This window comes from Oncorhynchus gorbuscha, linkage group LG09 (genome assembly GCF_021184085.1).
Source record: "Oncorhynchus gorbuscha isolate QuinsamMale2020 ecotype Even-year linkage group LG09, OgorEven_v1.0, whole genome shotgun sequence".
NCBI classification, from domain to species: domain Eukaryota; kingdom Metazoa; phylum Chordata; class Actinopteri; order Salmoniformes; family Salmonidae; genus Oncorhynchus; species Oncorhynchus gorbuscha.
Genome location: NC_060181.1, coordinates 59268638 through 59288340, shown reverse-complemented (window position 1 = coordinate 59288340; position 19703 = coordinate 59268638).

Below are 19703 nucleotides of genomic sequence, written 5' to 3'. Positions count from 1 at the left end.
GATAGACTATATCCAGTTTGCTGAGTAGAGTGTTGGAGGCTATTTTGTAAATGAAATCACTGAAGTCGAGGATGGGTAGGATAGTCAGTTTTACGAGGGTATGTTTGGCAGCATGAGAGAAGGAGGCTTTGTTGCAAAATAGGAAGCCGATTCCAGATTAAATTTTTTAGATTGGAGATGCTTGATGTGAGTTTGGAAGGAGAGTTTACAGTCTAACCAGACACCTAGGTATTTGTAGTTGTCCACATATTCTAGGTCAGAACCAACCAGAGTAGTGATGCAATTCGGGAGGGAGGGTGCGGGCAGCAATCAGTTGAAGAGCATGCATTTAGTTTTACTAGCATTTAAAAGCAATTGTAAAGGAGTGTTGTATGGCATGGAAGCTCGTTTGGAGGTTTATTAGAACAGTGTCCAAATAAGGGCCAGATGTATCCAGAACGGTGTCGTCTGCGTAGAGATGGATCAGAGAATCACCAGCAGCAAGAGCGACATCATTGATGTATATAGAGAAAAGAGTCGACCCGAGAATTTAACCCTTTGGCACCCCCATAGAGACTGCCAGATGTTCAGACAACCCTTGCCCTCCGATTTGACACACTGAACTCTGTCTGAGAAGTAGTTGGTGAACCAGGCAAGGAAGTCATTTGAGAAGCCAAGGCTATTGAGTCTGCCGATAAGAATGTGGTGATTGACAGTCAGTACTCTCTTTTATCGATGGCTGTTATGATATCGTTTAGCAATAAATAAACAGATTATTTAACACAAACAAGTATTCATTAATGGGTGGGTTGTGTATTGGTGCTGGCGTGTGTGTAGTAAAAATCGTAGGATAAAAACAAACTAAATCGCCAGGCCTTACTTAATTTGGGAGCTCCCTTGACAGCTGAATCCGGGTACCTTTAACTGCACTCCTAAAAAAGCTTATCTCTAACCCAAACACCAGATGACTTAAACACAAGAGCAGTGGACCAGGCCTTGAAGAGTGAGCGGCCTCTAATTTAATATCAGTTTCAATGCTCAATCCCTCTATTTTACTTCTTCAAATTACTAAAATATTGCATTAATGGAGTGCTATCTGAAAGCCAATTGCCATTCACTTTGTTACTTTCACTAGTGTCATGTTTTGTCTTATATTGTCTTGTCATTTTGCTTTTCCTTCTGTTCGTTTTCCCCCTGCTGGTCTTTTTAGGTTCGTTCCCTTTTTTCTCTCTCCCTCTCTCTCTCTCTTCTCTCTATCGTTCCTGCTCCCAGCTGTTCCTATTCCCCTAATCAATCATTTAGTCTTCCCACACCTGTTCCCTATCTTTTCCCCTGATTAGAGTCCCTATTTCTCCCCTTGTTTTCCGTTTCTGTCCTGTCGGATCCTTGTATACTGTTCACCGTGCTGTGTCTTTGTATCGCCCTGTCGTGTCGTGTTTCCCTCAGATGCTGCGTGGTGAGCAGGTGTCTGAGTCTGCTACGGTCAAGTGCCTTCCCGAGGCAACCTGCAGTTCATTATCGAGTCTCCAGTCAGTCCTCGTGATTACGAGTGAAATTGATTCTTATGCTTATTTACCGCTCCGATTTGTCTAGGAGTATTGCTATTTCCTTAAACTGGATTAAAGACTCTGTTTTCGCCAAGTCGCTTTTGGGTCCTCATTCACCTGCATAACAGAAGGATCCGACCAAAGAATGGACCCAGCGACTACAGACGCTCGTAACACTGCCGTCGAGATCCAAGGAGCCATGCTCGGCAGACACGAGCAGGAATTGTCTGCTGCTCGTCATGCCATGGAGAACCTGGCCGCTCAGGTTTCCGACCTCTCTGGACAGTTCCAGAGTCTTCGTCTCGTGCCACCTGTTACTTCCTGGTCTGCCGAGCCTCCGGAACCTAGGGTTAATAACCCACCTTGCTACTCCGGGCAGCCCAAGGAGTGCCGCTCCTTTCTCACCCAGTGTGATATTGTGTTCTCTCTCCAACCCAACACATACTCTAGAGAGAGAGCTCGGGTTGCTTACGTCATTTCACTCCTTACTGGCCGGGCTCGAGAGTGGGGCACAGCTATCTGGGAGGCAAGGGCTGATTGTTCAAACAATTACCAGAACTTTAAAGAGGAGATGATTCGGGTTTTTGACCGTTCAGTTTTTGGTAGGGAGGCTTCTAGGGCCCTGGCTTCCCTATGCCAAGGTGATCGATCCATAACGGATTACTCTATAGAGTTTCGCACTCTTGCTGCCTCTAGTGACTGGAACGAGCCGGCGCTGCTCGCTCGTTTTCTGGAGGACTCCACGCAGTGGTTAAAGATGAGATTCTCTCCCGGGAGGTTCCTTCCAGTGTGGACTCTTTGATTGCTCTCGCCATCCGCATAGAACGACGGGTAGATCTTCGTCACCAAGCTCGTGGAAGAGAGCTCGCGTCAACGGTGTTTCCCTGCTCCGCATCGCAACCATCTCCCTCCTCTGGCTCAGAGACTGAGCCCATGCAGCTGGGAGGTATTCGCATCTCGACTAAGGAGAGGGAACGGAGGATCACCAACCGCCTGTGCCTCTATTGCGGATTTGATGGAAATGTTGTCAATTCATGTCCAGTAAAAAGCCAGAGCTCATCAGTAAGCGGAGGGCTACTGGTGAGCGCTACTACTCAGGTCTCTCCATCTAGATCCTGTACTACTATGTCGGTCCATCTACGCTGGACCGGTTCGGGTGCTACATGCAGTGCCTTGATAGACTCTGGGGCTGAGGGTTGTTTCATGGACGAAGCATGGGCTCGGAAACATGACATTCCTTTCAGACAGTTAGACAAGCCTACGCCCATGTTCGCCTTAGATGGTAGTCATCTTCCCAGTATCAGATTTGAGACACTACCTTTAACCCTCACAGTATCTGGTAACCACAGTGAGACTATTTCTTTTTTGATTTTTCGTTCACCTTTTACACCTGTTGTTTTGGGTCATCCCTGGCTAGTATGTCATAATCCTTCTATTAATTGGTCTAGTAATTCTATCCTATCCTGGAACGTTTCTTGTCATGTGAAGTGTTTAATGTCTGCCATCCCTCCCATTTCTTCTGTCCCCACTTCTCAGGAGGAACCTGGCGATTTGACAGGAGTGCCGGAGGAATATCATGATCTGCGCACGGTCTTCAGTCGGTCCCGAGCCAACTCCCTTCCTCCTCACCGGTCGTATGATTGTAGTATTGATCTCCTTCCGGGGACCACTCCTCCTCGGGGTAGACTATACTCTCTGTCGGCTCCCGAACGTAAGGCTCTCGAGGATTATTTGTCTGTGTCTCTTGACGCCGGTACCATAGTGTCTTCTTCCTCTCCGGCCGGGGCGGGGTTTTTTTTTGTTAAGAAAAAGGACGGTACTCTACGCCCCTGCGTGGATTATCGAGGGCTGAATGACATAACGGTTAAGAATCGTTATCCGCTTCCCCTTATGTCATCAGCCTTCGAGATTCTGCAGGGAGCCAGGTGCTTTACTAAGTTGGACCTTCGTAACGCTTACCATCTCGTGCGCATCAGAGAGGGGGACGAGTGGAAAACGGCGTTTAACACTCCGTTAGGGCATTTTGAGTACCGGGTTCTGCCGTTTGGTCTCGCCAATGCGCCAGCTGTTTATCAGGCATTAGTTAATGATGTTCTGAGAGACATGCTGAACATCTTTGTTTTTGTCTACCTTGACGATATCCTGATTTTTTCACCGTCACTCGAGATTCATGTTCAGCACGTTCGACGTGTTCTCCAGCGCCTTTTAGAGAATTGTCTCTACGTGAAGGCTGAGAAGTGCTCTTTTCATGTCTCCTCCGTTACTTTTCTCGGTTCCGTTATTTCCGCTGAAGGCATTCAGATGGATTCCGCTAAGGTCCAAGCTGTCAGTGAGTGGCCCGTTCCAAGGTCACGTGTCGAGTTGCAGCGCTTTCTAGGTTTCGCTAATTTCTATCGGCGTTTCATTCGTAATTTCGGTCAAGTTGCTGCCCCTCTCACAGCTCTTACTTCTGTCAAGACGTGTTTTAAGTGGTCCGGTTCCGCCCAGGGAGCTTTTGATCTTCTAAAAGAACATTTTACGTCCGCTCCTATCCTCGTTACTCCTGACGTCACTAGACAATTCATTGTCGAGGTTGACGCTTCAGAGGTAGGCGTGGGAGCCATTCTATCCCAGCGCTTCCAGTCTGACGATAAGGTTCATCCTTGCGCTTATTTTTCTCATCGCCTGTCGCCATCTGAACGCAACTATGATGTGGGTAACCGCGAACTGCTCGCCATCCGCTTAGCCCTAGGCGAATGGCGACAGTGGTTGGGGGGCGACCGTTCCTTTTGTCGTTTGGACAGACCATAAGAACCTTGAGTACATCCGTTCTGCCAAACGACTTAATGCTCGTCAAGCTCGTTGGGCGTTATTTTTCGCTCGTTTCGAGTTTGTGATTTCTTACCGTCCGGGTAGCAAGAACACCAAGCCTCATGCCTTATCCCGTCTTTTTAGTTCTTCTGTGGCTTCTACTGATCCCGAGGGGATTCTTCCTTATGGGCGTGTTGTCGGGTTGACAGTCTGGGGAATTGAAAGACAGGTTAAGCAAGCACTCACGCACACTGCGTCGCCGCGCGCTTGTCCTAGTAACCTTCTTTTCGTTCCTGTTTCCACTCGTCTGGCTGTTCTTCAGTGGGCTCACTCTGCCAAGTTAGCTGGTCATCCCGGTGTTCGAGGCACTCTTGCTTCTATTCGCCAGCGCTTTTGGTGGCCGACTCAGGAGCGTGACACGCGTCGTTTCGTGGCTGCTTGTTCGGACTGCGCGCAGACTAAGTCAGGTAACTCTCCTCCTGCCGGTCGTCTCAGACCGCTCCCCATTCCTTCTCGACCATGGTCTCACATCGGCCTAGACTTCATTACCGGTCTGCCTTTGTCTGCGGGGAAGACTGTGATTCTTACGGTTGTCGATAGGTTCTCTAAGGCGGCACATTTCATTCCTCTCGCTAAGCTTCCTTCCGCTAAGGAGACGGCACAAATCATCATCGAGAATGTGTTCAGAATTCATGGCCTCCCGTTAGACGCTGTTTCAGACAGAGGTCCGCAATTCACGTCACAGTTTTGGAGGGAGTTCTGTCGTTTGATTGGTGCGTCCGTCAGTCTCTCTTCCGGGTTTCATCCCCAGTCTAACGGTCAAGCAGAGAGGGCCAATCAGACGATTGGTCGCATACTACGCAGCCTTTCTTTCAGAAACCCTGCGTCTTGGGCAGAACAGCTCCCCTGGGCAGAATACGCTCACAACTCGCTTCCTTCGTCTGCTACCGGGTTATCTCCGTTTCAGAGTAGTCTGGGTTACCAGCCTCCTCTGTTCTCATCCCAGCTTGCCGAGTCCAGCGTTCCCTCCGCTCAAGCGTTTGTCCAACGTTGTGAGCGCACCTGGAGGAGGGTGAGGTCTGCACTTTGCCGTTACAGGGCACAGACTGTGAGAGCCGCCAATAAACGTAGGATTAAGAGTCCAAGGTATTGTTGCGGCCAGAGAGTGTTGCTTTCCACTCGCAACCTTCCTCTTACGACAGCTTCTCGTAAGTTGACTCCGCGGTTCATTGGTCCGTTCCGTGTCTCCCAGGTCGTCAATCCTGTCGCTGTGCGACTGCTTCTTCCGCGACATCTTCGTCGCGTCCATCCTGTCTTCCATGTCTCCTGTGTCAAGCCCTTTCTTCGCACCCCCGTTCGTCTTCCCTCCCCCTCCCGTCCTTGTCGAGAGCGCACCTATTTACAAGGTACGTAGGATCATGGACATGCGTTCTCGGGGACGGGGTCACCAATACTTAGTGGATTGGGAGGGTTACGGTCCTGAGGAGAGGAGTTGGGTTCCGTCTCGGGACGTGCTGGACCGTTCACTGATTGATGATTTCCTCAGTTGCCGCCAGGATTCCTCCTCGAGTGCGCCAGGAGGCGCTCGGTGAGTGGGGGTACTGTCATGTTTTGTCTTATATTGTCTTGTCATTTTGCTTTTCCTTCTGTTCGTTTTCCCCCTGCTGGTCTTTTTAGGTTCGTTCCCTTTTTTCTCTCTCCCTCTCTCTCTCTCTTCTCTCTATCGTTCTGTTCCTGCTCCCAGCTGTTCCTATTCCCCTAATCAATCATTTAGTCTTCCCACACCTGTTCCCTATCTTTTCCCCTGATTAGAGTCCCTATTTCTCCCCTTGTTTTCCGTTTCTGTCCTGTCGGATCCTTGTATACTGTTCACCGTGCTGTGTCTTTGTATCGCCCTGTCGTGTCGTGTTTCCCTCAGATGCTGCGTGGTAAGCAGGTGTCTGAGTCTGCTACGGTCAAGTGCCTTCCCGAGGCAACCTGCAGTTCATTATCGAGTCTCCAGTCAGTTCTCGTGATTACGAGTGAAATTGTTTCTTATGCTTATTTACCGCTCCGATTTGTCTAGGAGTATTGCTATTTCCTTAAACTGGATTAAAGACTCTGTTTTCGCCAAGTCGCTTTTGGGTCCTCATTCACCTGCATAACAACTAGTCTCCATATATGTTTCCTTCAACTAGAACTCCCTTCTTCCCAATAGGAAGACCTTCCCAATCTATTACTACTAATACACACAGATCACTCTCACACAAAGTACTGCTTTTCCCTTTATTGCAAGGTTTGAAACAAAACAAAACAAAACAAACATGATAACTTTCTTCATTTGGGAAATAATTGTTTTCTTTTTAGTCTACCATAACAATGTTACTCTATATATTTATTTGAAATTTCTGTTGGAAATTCACTTTCTGCTTCCACTTAGTAAATGTCTATTATTTTAAGATTAACATGTAACGCTTTGGAGGGATCAATATGTGTTTACTGGGTTGGCACTGTATGTCCGTCCCCTGTAGATGGCGCGCACGGTCCATAATAAGTCTGACACCCGAGACAGCATAGACAGAGAAACAGATGCAGTTCCCATTTGGCTTTTTCACAAATTGGTTTAAATCGTCATAATTTGGGATATCAACAAAAACGCCATCGGGAGTACAATACATTGTAGCCTTAACTTCAGTTTACAGAAAATCATTGGTTCAATTTAACAGGGTATGGGATTTATTTCAACATGTATTTCCAGGGTGGAGGAAATCTCATAAGCATTTATAGTTTTATTGGTTAGGGGTAAGGCATGTCCCTTACAATGGTTACCTCCTTATCTTTATCAAATTATCCATAATGGGATCACCCTGAGCATTTCTCTGAATACTTTTTACACCACTTACTTATGTGTGGATGTGCAAGTTGTATATTTTTATTTGTATTTTTATATTGTTACTTCATCTTTATCTCTAGTAACCCATTACACATTTGTGTTCCATCACAAAGTCCTCCTCTACACCAGTGTTCTATTCATAGAGGGATTTAAATATTCACTTGTGTTCTGTTTAACAGCATATTCGGGAATAGTACTTTCTCCTTTCATATCTCCACATACATAACAACATTATACCATCACACTCCACTGATGAGTCATGTAATCTAAAAATGAGTCATGTTCCACTCAGAGACATGTTATCCTCATTACTAATGAGTCATGTAATCTAAAAATGAGTCATGTTCCACTCAGAGACATGTTATCCTCATTACTAATGAGACGTGCAATCCTTTTATCCTCTAATGAGACATGTTATCCTCATTACTAATGAGACGTGTAATCCTTTTATCCTCTAATGAGACATGTTATCCTCATTACTAATGAGACGTGTAATCCTTTTATCCTCTAATGAGACATGTTATCCTCATTACTAATGAGACGTGCAATCCTTTTATCCTCTAATGAGACATGTTATCCTCATTACTAATGAGACGTGTAATCCTTTTATCCTCTAATGAGACATGTTATCCTCATTACTAATGAGACGTGCAATCCTTTTATCCTCTAATGAGACATGTTATCCTCATTACTAATGAGACATGTAATCCTTTTATCCTCTAATGAGACATGTTATCCTCATTACTAATGAGACGTGTAATCCTTTTATCCTCTAATGAGACATGTTCCACTCAGAGACATGTTATCCTCATTACTAATGAGACATGTAATCCTTTTATCCTCTAATGAGACATGTTATCCTCATTACTAATGAGACGTGTAATCCTTTTATCCTCTAATGAGACATGTTATTCTCGTTACAGATCGAGACATGTTATCCTCTGAGACATGTTACCCTCAAATGAGATTTCTAATGAGATTTCTGAGATGTGTTATCCTCGACCTGTAGATCCGACGGGTGGTGGTCGACTTAGGTATTTACATAAAATAACATTTTAGATCGAAAGACTCACACAGAACTGGAAAACTGAGCTCACATTCACTCCACATTCACACTGGAGCTAGTCCCCTGACAGCTCTCATTCACTCAGTATGTTATAGCTAAATTTCAATCTCTTAATATCCAAATGTCAATCAGCTTAATGTCCAAATTTCAATCAAGCTTTTTATCCAAATTTCAATCAATTTAATATTCAAATTTCAATCATATTATCCAAATTCTAATGTTAATAGTAATCATGTAAATCAAATTATTATCCAAATTCTAATGTTAATAGTAATCATGTAAATCAAATTATCATCCAAATTTCAATCAGGGGAATGGAAACACTAGGACTCAAATCTTCCATAAGGCGCGCATACCAGAAGCAAAGGCATTTTTCAAATAGGGTTTGAGTTTGAATAACACCAGTTCATTTAGTAAATCTAGCCTGCTGTAATTATTTTCAAGACATAGAGCTAATGTCTGCACCTTATGTTAAAATAGTATTAGTTAGCTTGTCCACTATAACAACAGGTTCAAGCGTAACAAGATACATTTGCTTTAAAGATAAAACTGCTTTCAACGCGCACTAATCCTGTGTCCCTGTCGCTAGAGGAATGACTTCAACTAGCTTTGGCTGCCATTTTTTGGAAAGGAATGGTAACTACACTGAGCAGCTAGTTGGCAGAGTCAAAGTAGACTTTAATAATATATGTCATTTAGCAGACACTTTTATCCAAAGCAAACTGGGTACATGGTAGTGGAAACAGATCATTGAAACAGGATTGCAATTTTGATATCATGGATTTATTTTTTTATTTGACCTTTATTTAACCAGGTAGGCTAGTTGAGAACAAGTTCTCATTTGCAACTGCGACCTGGCCAAGATAAAGCATAGCAATTTGACACATACAACAACACAGAGTTACACATGGAATAAACTAAACATACAGTCAATGGATGGTCAGTCCTTGCATCTATAGCTCTGTCTATGAATTTGAGAGTGGTTACATTTCTCCAGCCCCGTCCCTCAGCCTTTTACCAAAAGAGGAGAAGGGAGACACTTTGTTATTGTTTCTATTGCTGATTGCCACTTTAAGACGTTAAGATGGAGATTAAATACACACCGGAATATGTTACAGATACTATACAAATGTCCCATCACTCAGAGAGTTAGTGAATACACAGCATCCAGCACAGCAAACAATCAATCAAGCAAATGCATTTTACAAAAGCCCTTTTTTACATCAAAATAATAATCGCAGTGGTTATAGAGGGTGCAACAGTTCAACACCTCAGGATGAGGTGACGATTGTGATTCTGAGCTCTCAGGTTCATATATCGAGTTATGGTCTTCACTGATCTCTCTCTCCGTCAGCTCCATCTGTGGTGTATAGGGGCAGGACTCGGTTGTATACTGATGGTTGTGAGAGCAATCTAGCTGGGCCCTGAGCTCTTTAGTGATGGTCCCGGTGGACCTCTTCTCCACCGCAGCACAGGAACACTCTGGCACCCAGGGGTCAGTTTGGCATGCTGTACTAACCGTTATTTCCTGTTGGTAGAAATCAATTAAAGCAACTATAGGCTATAGTTATTGTCACGCCCTGACCTTAGATATCTGTTTTTCTTTATATTTTGGTTAGGTCAGGGTGTGACTAGGGTGGGTACGCTAGTAGGGGTTTTGTATGTGTATGGGTGTTATATGTCTAGGGGTTTAATAGGTCTATGTTGGCTTGATATGGTTCCCAATCAGAGACAGATGTTTATCATTGTCTCTGATTGGGGATCATATTTAGGTATCCACTTTCCTCATTTATGTTGTGGGATCTTGTCTACATTGAGTTGCCTGAGTGCATACCAGTAGCGTCACGTTTCGTTTGTTCTTTATTTGGTTTGTTTTTGGTGAGTTTCGATTTATTAAAATTGTGTGGAACTCTACTCACGCTGCGCCTTGGTGTCATCTTTACGACGAACGTGACAGTTATATTCAAGAATCAACGCATAGTCGGTATATTGGCCAATTCATATCCAAAATGGGGTGACAGATTGTGTCTTGAAATAAACATTGTCCTTAGAAATAACATGCATTTGCATGTACCTCCTCTGCTTCCTGCACAGTCTCCTCCAGGGTGAAAACCTTTTCAGGGAAGATGTCATTGTGAAGAGAAAAAAAACATTTTGTTAAGACAACTCAATCCAAATATACCTGTCTTGTATGCTTTGTCAACACACACACACACACACACACACACACACACACACACACACACACACACACACACACACACACACACACACACACACACACACACACACACACACACACACACACACACACACACACACACACACACACACACACACACACACACACACACACACACATTTATTTTTCAGAAAACATTAGCTACGTCAACTTCAGTCTCTGAGGTGGAGCTAACAAAAAATTACAAATACAATTCTGTCAACCAAATTTATTACAGTACTACAGTACTTGACTATCTGAGGTAGAAGCTAGCTACAGTAACTACCTAATAACAGTAGCACATGGAGAATCTGTGTTACCATTTTAGTTGCAGTTGAGTTGCTTGATAATGTTATTTGCTGGGGGGGTGTTATATGACACAATTCAGACCCAATTAACTAGTTACCTTCAACTAGAGTTGCAACAAAGTTGTCCAGTGTCTAACGCTAGCCTAGTCAACAACAGTCATGACCGGTTAATATTACCTCAGGCTCCATTGCATTGACTCGTGTAGACTCCTCCATTCAGTTGCTTTTGGTTGACTCCGAAGTCAGCGATGTTTGATAATGGTCGGTCGGTAACCCCTACACCATAACCCTCGAAATTGTAAATAGCGGCATAAGCAGAGGGCTTCAACGTAGGCCTATGACTCCTTTCCATTTGAAAACTCTTGGTTGGTCGAAAGTGCCCTTCATCGCGAAGTCTGCCACTGCGAAGTGCTGTCTGCATATCCTACTAGTTTGAGCTGGCACGTTCTTCCTCTTCAAGACATGGAGCCACTTCTTCAAAAGTTGTGGGTCCTTGGGCATCCGATGGTAGCTTACCAAGGGATTATTTTGAAGCCAATTCATACTGCCTGACGCTATATAGTTCATGTTTGAATTACTACTTTTTGTTTCCATCTTCGTTGTCCGCACCTAACCTCTCTCTTCAAGTCACTCTCCGCAAAAACTCAATACCACAGATAGTTTGATGATTGCTGCGGCTCCAGCAGTGCGTCGACACCGGCCTCGGGGATGACCAGGTGGACGAGGCGCAGGGCGATCCGGATGGAGACGGTGGAACTCTCGTAGCATGGAAGGATCTAACACGTCCTCCACCGGAACCCAGCATCTCTCCTCCGGACCGTACCCTTCCCAGTCCACAAGGTAATGAAGGCCCCTCGCCCGACGTCTCGAATCCAGGAGGGATCGAACGGAGTACGCCGGGACCCCCTCAATATCCAGAGGGGGCGGAGGAACCTCCCGCTCCTCAGACTCCTGGAGCGGGCCAGCCACCACCGGCCTGAGGAGAGACACATGGAACGAGGGGTTAATACGGTAATTGGGGGGAACTGTAATCTATAACATATCTCGTTCACTCTCATCAGGACTTTAAAGGGCCCCACAACCCGCGGACCCAGCTTCCGGCAGGGCAGGCGGAGGGGAAGGTTTCGGGTCGAGAGCTAGACCCTGTCCCCCGATGCGAACACCGGGGCCTCACTGTGGTGACGGTCTGGACAACTTTCTGGCGCAGAACAGCGCACTGAAGGTGGACGTGGACGGCGTCCCATGTTTCCTCCGCATGCTGGAACCAGTCATCCACCGCAGGAGCTTCTGTCTGACTCTGATGCCATGGATCCAGAACGGCTGATACCGCCGATACCCGAATACACACAGAAATGGAGAAAGGTTAGTGGAGGAGCGAGTTCTGGGCCATCTCTGCCCAGGGCACGAAGACCGCCCACTCCCCCGGCCTGTCCTGGCAATAAGACCTCAGAAACCTACCCACATCCTGGTTGACTCTCTCTACCTGCCCGTTACTCTCGGGGTGAAAACCTGAGGTAACTCTGACCGAGACCCCCAGACTTTCCATGAACGCCTTCCAGACCCTTGACGTAAATTGGGGACCCCGATAAGACACTATATCCTCAGGCACCCTGTAGTGCCGGAAGACGTGTGTTAACAGGGCCTCAGCAGTTTGTAGGGCCGTAGGGAGACCGGGCAAAGGGGGAGACGACAGGACTTACAAAAACAATCCACAACGACCAGGATCGTAGTGTTACTGTCATGCTGGTGAATGAGGACCCAAAAGCGACTTGGCGAAAACAGAGTATTTAATCCAGAATAAACTTTACAAAACAAAAAGCATAATACTACACGTAAAGACAAGAACAGACTGGAGACTTGATCGAGAACTGCAGGTTGCCTCGGGAAGGCACTTGAACCTAGCAGACTCAGACACCTGCTCACCACGCAGCATCTGAGGGAAACACGACACGACAGGGCAAAACATAGACACAGCACGGTGAATTATAAATGAGGATCCGACGGGGCAGGAACGAAAAACAAGAAGAGAAATAGGGACTCTAATCAGGGAAAAGGATCGGGAACAGGTGTGGGAAGACTAAATGATGATTAGGGGAATAGGAACAGCTGGGAGCAGGAACGGAACGATAGAGAGAAGAGAGAGCGAGAGAGTGAGAGAGGGAGGGGGAGAGAGAGGGATAGAAAGAGGGAAAGAACCTAATAAGACCAGCAGAGGGAAACTAATAGAATGGGAAGCACAGGGACAAGACATGATAATAAATGACAAAACATGACAGTACCCCCCCACTCACCGAGCGCCTCCTGGCGCACTCGAGGAGGAATCCTGGCGGCAACGGAGGAAATCATCAATGAGTGAACGGTCCAGCACGTCCCGAGACGGAACCCAACTCCTCTCCTCAGGACCGTAACCCTCCCAATCCACTAAGTATTGGTGACCCCGTCCCCGAGAACGCATGTCCATGATCTTATGTACCTTGTAAATAGGTGCGCTCTCGACAAGGACGGGAGGGGGGAGGGAAGACGAACGGGGTGCGAAGAAAGGGCTTAACACAGGAGACATGGAAGACAGGATGGACGCGACGAAGATGTCGCGGAAGAAGCAGTCGCACAGCGACAGGATTGACGACCTGGGAGACACGGAACGGACCAATGAACCGCGGAGTCAACTTACGAGAAGCTGTCGTAAGAGGAAGGTTGCGAGTGGAAAGCCACACTCTCTGGCCGCAACAATACCTAGGACTCTTAATCCTGCGTTTATTGGCGGCTCTCACAGTCTGTGCCCTGTAGCGGCAAAGTGCAGACCTCACCCTCCTCCAGGTGCGCTCACAACGTTGGACAAACGCTTGAGCGGAGGGAACGCTGGACTCGGCAAGCTGGGAAGAGAATAGAGGAGGCTGGTAACCCAGACTACTCTGAAACGGAGATAACCCGGTAGCAGACGAAGGAAGCGAGTTGTGAGCGTATTCTGCCCAGGGGAGCTGTTCTGCCCAAGACGCAGGGTTTCTGAAAGAAAGGCTGCGTAGTATGCGACCAATCGTCTGATTGGCCCTCTCTGCTTGACCGTTAGACTGGGGATGAAACCCGGAAGAGAGACTGACGGACGCACCAATCAAACGACAGAACTCCCTCCAAAATTGTGACGTGAATTGCGGGCCTCTGTCTGAAACGGCGTCTAACGGGAGGCCATGAATTCTGAACACATTCTCGATAATGATTTGTGCCGTCTCCTTAGCGGAAGGAAGTTTAGCGAGGGGAATGAAATGTGCCGCCTTAGAGAACCTATCGACAACCGTAAGAATCACAGTCTTCCCCGCAGACAAAGGCAGACCGGTAATGAAGTCTAGGGCGATGTGAGACCATGGTCGAGAAGGAATGGGGAGCGGTCTGAGACGACCGGCAGGAGGAGAGTTACCCGACTTAGTCTGCGCGCAGTCCGAACAAGCAGCCACGAAACGGCGCGTGTCACGCTCCTGAGTCGGCCACCAAAATCGCTGGCGAATAGACGCAAGAGTGCCTCGAACACCGGGATGACCAGCTAACTTGGCAGAGTGAGCCCACTGAAGAACAGCCAGACGAGTGGAAACAGGAACGAAAAGGAGGTTACTTGGACAAGCGTGCGGCGACGCAGTGTGCGTGAGTGCTTGCTTAACCTGTCTTTCAATTCCCCAGACTGTCAACCCGACAACACGCCCATAAGGAAGAATCCCCTCGGGATCAGTAGAAGCCACAGAAGAACTAAACAGACGGGATAAGGCATCAGGCTTGGTGTTCTTGCTACCCGGACGGTAAGAAATCACAAACTCGAAACGAGCGAAAAACAACGCCCAACGAGCTTGACGGGCATTAAGTCGTTTGGCAGAACGGATGTACTCAAGGTTCTTATGGTCTGTCCAAACGACAAAAGGAACGGTCGCCCCCTCCAACCACTGTCGCCATTCGCCTAGGGCTAAGCGGATGGCGAGCAGTTCACGGTTACCCACATCATAGTTGCGCTCAGATGGCGACAGGCGATGAGAAAAATAAGCGCAAGGATGAACCTTATCGTCAGACTGGAAGCGCTGGGATAGAATGGCTCCCACGCCTACCTCTGAAGCGTCAACCTCGACAATGAATTGTCTAGTGACGTCAGGAGTAACGAGGATAGGAGCGGACGTAAAACGTTCTTTTAGAAGATCAAAAGCTCCCTGGGCGGAACCGACCACTTAAAACACGTCTTGACAGAAGTAAGAGCTGTGAGAGGGGCAGCAACTTGACCGAAATTACGAATGAAACGCCGATAGAAATTAGCGAAACCTAAAAAGCGCTGCAACTCGACACGTGACCTTGGAACGGGCCAATCACTGACAGCTTGGACCTTAGCGGAATCCATCTGAATGCCTTCAGCGGAAATAACGGAACCGAGAAAAGTAACGGAGGAGACATGAAAAGAACACTTCTCAGCCTTTACGTAGAGACAATTCTCTAAAAGGCGCTGTAGAACACGTCGAACGTGCTGAACATGAATCTCGAGTGACGGTGAAAAAATCAGGATATCGTCAAGATAGACAAAAACAAAGATGTTCAGCATGTCTCTCAGAACATCATTAACTAATGCCTGAAAAACAGCTGACGCATTGGCGAGACCAAACGGCAGAACCCGGTACTCAAAATGCCCTAACGGAGTGTTAAACGCCGTTTTCCACTCGTCCCCCTCTCTGATGCGCACGAGATGGTAAGCGTTACGAAGGTCCAACTTAGTAAAGCACCTGGCTCCCTGCAGAATCTCGAAGGCTGATGACATAAGGGGAAGCGGATAACGATTCTTAACCGTTATGTCATTCAGCCCTCGATAATCCACGCAGGGGCGCAGAGTACCGTCCTTCTTCTTAACAAAAAAGAACCCCGCCCCGGCCGGAGAGGAAGAAGGCACTATGGTACCGGCGTCAAGAGACACAGATAAATAATCCTCGAGAGCCTTACGTTCGGGAGCCGACAGAGAGTATAGTCTACCCCGAGGAGGAGTGGTCCCCGGAAGGAGATCAATACTACAATCATACGACCGGTGAGGAGGAAGGGAGTTGGCTCGGGACCGACTGAAGACCGTGCGCAGATCATGATATTCCTCCGGCACTCCTGTCAAATCGCCAGGTTCCTCCTGAGAAGTGGGGACAGAAGAAATGGGAGGGATGGCAGACATTAAGCACTTCACATGACAAGATACGTTCCAGGATAGGATAGAATTACAAGACCAATTAATAGAAGGATTATGACATACTAGCCAGGGATGACCCAAAACAACAGGTGTGAAAGGTGAATGAAAAATCAAAAAAGAAATAGTCTCACTGTGGTTACCAGATACTGTGAGAGTTAAAGGTAGTGTCTCAAATTTGATACTGGGAAGATGACTACCATCTAAGGCAAACATGGGCGTAGGCTTGTCTAACTGTCTGAAAGGAATGTTATGTTTCCGAACCCATGCTTCGTCCATGAAACAACCCTCAGCCCCAGAGTCAATCAAGGCACTGCATGTAGCACCCGAACCGGTCCAGCGTAGATGGACCGACATAGTAGTACAAGATCTAGATGAAGAGACCTGAGTAGTAGCGCTCACCAGTAGCCCTCCGCTTACTGATGGGCTCTGGCCTCTTACTGGACATGAATTAACAAAATGTCCATCAAATCCGCAATAGAGGCACAGGCGGTTGGTGATCCTCCGTTCCCTCTCCTTAGTCGAGATGCGAATCCCTCCCAGCTGCATGGGCTCAGTCTCAGAGCCAGAGGAGGGAGATGGTTGCGATGCGGAGCAGGGAAACACCGTTGATGCGAGCTCTCTTCCACGAGCCTGGTGACGAAGATCTACCCGTCGTTCTATGCGGATGGCGAGAGCAATCAAAGAGTCCACACAGGAAGGAACCTCCCGAGAGAGAATCTCATCTTTGACCACTGTGTGGAGTCCCTCCAGAAAACGAGCGAGCAGCGCCGGCTCGTTCCAGTCACTAGAGGCAGCAAGAGTACGAAACTCTATAGAGTAATCCGTTATGGATCGATCACCTTGGCATAAGGAAGCCAGGACCCTAGAAGCCTCCCCACCAAAAACTGAACGGTCAAAAACCCGAATCATCTCCTCTTTAAAGTTCTGGCCTTACTGGCCCCACTCTCGAGCCCGGCCAGTAAGGAGTGAAATGACGTAAGCAACCCGAGCTCTCTCTCTAGAGTATGTGTTGGGTTGGAGAGAGAACACAATCTCACACTGGGTGAGAAAGGAGCGGCACTCAGTGGGCTGCCCGGAGTAGCAAGGTGGGTTATTAACCCTAGGTTGTGGAGGCTCGGCAGGCCAGGAAGTAACAGGTGGCACGAGACGAAGACTCTGGAACTGTCCAGAGAGGTCGGAAACCTGAGCGGCCAGGTTCTCCACGGCATGGCGAGCAGCAGACAATTCCTGCTCGTGTCTGCCGAGCATGGCTCCTTGGATCTCGACGGCAGTGTTACGAGCGTCTGTAGTCGCTGGGTCCATTCCTCGGTCGGATCCTTCTGTCATGCTGGTGAATGAGGACCCAAAAGCGACTTGGCGAAAACAGAGTATTTAATCCAGAATAAACTTTACAAAACAAAAAGCATAATACTACACGTAAAGACAAGAACAGACTGGAGACTTGATCGAGAACTGCAGGTTGCCTCGGGAAGGCACTTGAACCTAGCAGACTCAGACACCTGCTCACCACGCAGCATCTGAGGGAAACACGACACGACAGGGCAAAACATAGACACAGCACGGTGAATTATAAATGAGGATCCGACGGGGCAGGAACGAAAAACAAGAAGAGAAATAGGGACTCTAATCAGGGAAAAGGATCGGGAACAGGTGTGGGAAGACTAAATGATGATTAGGGGAATAGGAACAGCTGGGAGCAGGAACGGAACGATAGAGAGAAGAGAGAGCGAGAGAGTGAGAGAGGGAGGGGGAGAGAGAGGGATAGAAAGAGGGAAAGAACCTAATAAGACCAGCAGAGGGAAACTAATAGAATGGGAAGCACAGGGACAAGACATGATAATAAATGACAAAACATGACAGTTACCCTGTGAAGGTGGATGATCGGTTATAAAATCCACCGACAGGTGCGACCACAGCCGTTGTGGAACGGGTAAGGGTTGTACCTCACCTCTGAGCAGGTGTCTAGGAGCCTTGCACTGGGCGCACACTGAGCAGGAGGAAACATAAACCCTTACGTCTCTTTCTAAAGTCGTGTCTAGCCAGACACCTAGGTACTTATAGATGTCCACATATTCTAGGTCGGAACCATCTATGGTGTTGATGATAGAGACGCTCACCCGCCGCTCTGCCCTCGGATGGGTGGTCGAAAACTGCTTAAATTTAAACTTAAATTGTGTAGAAATGAAGAAAATTAGCTTTAGTTGCCCCCAAAATTTCAGAGGGAGGACCCCCAGACCACTCACCAGGTTATGTCCCTCACACTTCTAAAAGAAAAGTTGTGCGCATCATTTTTGCTTTTATGACAAAGCCGGTCAGAGAAATACAACACAGCACAATCACTAGAATTGGGTGTGGTGCATTCTTATAATCATTTCAATGTGAAAAGGATTGATTGTAATACTCAGCCCAGTACCATTTGTCCTCCTCCTGTTCATTGTGCTTCAGACAGAGAATCACAAGTGTTGCCCCTGTTAAAAGCCATGCAGTGTTTGGGCTATGATGAATTATTTATCAAATATTTGACCCACTCAAGATGTTAATGGATTCCAACAAAAGCCACTGCTGAACCACTCAGAAACAACATTATTTCATTGTGACAAACATCCATTGTTAGTTTACACAAGACTTCAATATCAGTTACATTTGTTTTTTCTTTTGTTCCTATATACCCTCTCGATAACCCTCTCAGATGCAGACGTTATAATTCTGTGTCAATTCATGATGATTTTACTATGTAAGCCTGTGGACGGCACTGAGTGCCAAAACGCTGGTTGTACATACAATGATTGGGAGCATATTTAGTGCCTTTCTTTATTTTTATACAGTTCACCTTCTGTTCGACAGCATGGTCCTCTACAATAAAGGTGGGTGTGCGTCACCTCATGGTTTTTACTCAATTCATGATGACCAAACATCTCTCAAACAATCCAATATTTAATGTCTTTGATCACATACTGTACCATTAGGTCTTTGTAGTTAAAGCACATTTTGTGGAGAGAAGAGACATTTGTCTGCAACATTTCCTCAGTACAACCAGAAGAGAGAAACAGTGAGTGTTCTCCTATCAAACAGATCATTCACTGTAAAGTGCTCATTACAATTTGGCACATGATAAATTAACCCTTTCAGCTCCTACCTCGATCATAAGTGGGACTAACGCTGATTGTGGTGTTGGTGCAATAATGGTGGTCAAAGTCTTAAATTGGGTGACTGGAAAAGCTTTATGTCTAATGCTTTTGTAATCATGTGGTTAGTTAATTGAGACAGGTCCAGTGCAATTTGTGGTCCTCTCTTTCCAAGAACAAATTATATTATTTAGGATGATGAACACAGTGCTTTAATGCTTTAAATGTGTGTCTCCAATATCCTGCTCCGTTTCCTGTTCGAAACAGTAATACAATAAAACACATGAAGCAGGAACTTCTTACAAATGATAGTGTGCTAATGGCAGTCTGTCTTTATGAGACGTAATTGGGAAAAATTTAGCTTTACTGACAAGGATTTGGGGACACACTGACAAATGTGACTTGATCAGGAATCAGGACCAGGATTCAGACACAGATTAAACCTTTAAAAGGCACAGAGAGAAAGACTTGTTGTAGCAACCGATGTTTTTTCAGAATTGATTTGACAGCAACAGATCGTTCCCTTGTAGACAGAAGTCTGTTGTAATGTTAGTCACCAGACAATGCCGCCTGCTTTGTAAAATAGCGACCGGTTAGGTATTTT